Source organism: Microcebus murinus, chromosome 9 (genome assembly GCF_040939455.1).
Source record: "Microcebus murinus isolate Inina chromosome 9, M.murinus_Inina_mat1.0, whole genome shotgun sequence".
Lineage (NCBI taxonomy): Eukaryota > Metazoa > Chordata > Mammalia > Primates > Cheirogaleidae > Microcebus > Microcebus murinus.
Genome location: NC_134112.1, coordinates 49,911,010 through 49,913,135, shown reverse-complemented (window position 1 = coordinate 49,913,135; position 2,126 = coordinate 49,911,010).

Below are 2,126 nucleotides of genomic sequence, written 5' to 3'. Positions count from 1 at the left end.
TGTATACAAATACACACATCCATGTGTATATATAATTATGTTCAATATAAAATTTAAGTAAATACATTTTAATTATCTTTTTCCCTTTAAAGTTGATGCAAAAATGCCCTACATTTACAGTCAGAAATTCTGTTAATGAATTCCAATTCTGTTACTATCCTTCTAGTAAATGACTAATGAATGCAATCTTAAAAATGTCTCTTAATTTCTCTGAGATTCAGTTTTGCTATCTATCAAATGTGGAGAGCAAATGACTGTTTTGCCCACGTGTGTTAGTTGAATTTGAGTAGGTTATTCTATGCTAACAAATGACCTCCAAATTGCAGGGGTTTAAAAAAACTTCTCTCTCTTTTTAATAAATCACCTAAACAATATATCAATCAAGATTGCTACAGAGGGTGGAGGTGGTTGTCATAGTTATTAAGGGACCCAGGTCTACAGAACATATTGAATAATGTCCATCTCTATTGCTAGAAGAGAAAGAAACCCTTAAAGGATTTTACATCTATTGAGTGCTTTAGTCTGGAAATGATAAATATCTAGGCACGTAGTCCCACCCAAGTGGCCACAAACTGCAATTCAACTATAAGCACAGAAGACAAACAGAAGTAATTTGCCAACAGTAATAATGGCTACCACATTACTTCATAGGACTCTTGTGCTTTATATGTAAAAGTGCCTTATAAAATATAAAGTAGTATTTATAGTCATCTTTTGATTCTGAAGCCCTTCTTCCTTCTGTTGCACTAGATTGTTGTTAAGTTTTATTGTCATTCTTTTGTTCTTTCATTTAATTAGCACATATTTATAGCTTACAAAGTGCTAATCATGGCACTTAGAGGGGCTGACATGGATTAGACAGTTGTCCTTAAGACACCCAAGATTCAGTAGAGAAAAAGAACACAGAACTGTTAATATGATGCTATGCAGATTAGTTCTCTGCTTGCCACAGAGAAGGGGATGATTTAACTTTTGCTGGGGTACACTGGAAATAGAATATTGAAATGGACTCTAGGCTATGAGGCTTTTGAAATTCTAAAAGCACTAAGGTTGTTTTTATTATGTCATCTTTTCCTCATTCCATAAGAGGGTGCCTTTTAAAAGGATAATGCCTGTGCTTGCCATTTTTAAAAAATGAAACAAAAGAAGACTCTGTTGATTCTATCAAATGAAAAAAAAAATGATTTTCCATGTGGTCAGAATTATTGGGTATCCTTTAAAGACAATTAATTTTTAAGTTGCTTTTTTTCTAAAAACAGGGCTGTTCTCCAAATAGAGAAGCAGGTCTTCTGTTCTTAGAAATTCATCTACTACCTTTAACAGTACTTCATTTTAAAACAAGATACATTTTAAAATTCTGTCTCACTTCTATATATTTTAGAAAATTGTTCTTGAGTTTTTACAAAAGAAATATATTGCTCTTTCTAAGTCATTTCAGCTGCAACAGAAAAGACCAGCAGATAATAAAACCTGTATTCTAAAAAAATTAATACAGTAGAGGAAATGGATTTGGTCAGTGGCATCTATTTCAGTTCAACAAACATCTATTGGCTGTCTATTACAAGTAAGCCATCAAAAGGCTTACTAACTAGTGGAGGAGACTGACAAACAAAAATGATCTATAAGTTAGAATGGAAATAAATAGTGGAAATAAGTGTAGCAAAAAACATAGCTGGAGCACAGAGGAAGGGATGATATTCTGACTGAGGACCAGAAATTGCTTCACAGAGCTCTGATATAGGTGGACCCAGAATAATGTGTAGGGTTTCAAGAGCAGCAGGAGGAGAGGTGCGTGGAAGGTGGGGATAGGGAAAGAGCATTTCAGATTGAATAGTAGAAATGGTAGAAAAAGCCCAGTGATAAGAATATATATGGCCTATTTGGGCAATGCCAAGTAGTCTAACAGGATAGGAGCATTGTGGGATATATGTCTTAGGGTGTGTGTGTGTGTGTGTGTGTGTGTGTGTGTGTACATATTTGAGCTGTAATAGGTGATAAATGCAGCAGAGTGGACTGAGGCTAGACAGTGAAGAGCCCTGAGGGCATGCTAAGGTGTTTAGATTTTATTCTTTAAAAGGGATGCCCTAAAAGTTTGTCAAGCTGAGGAATGATATGTGCAAACTTGT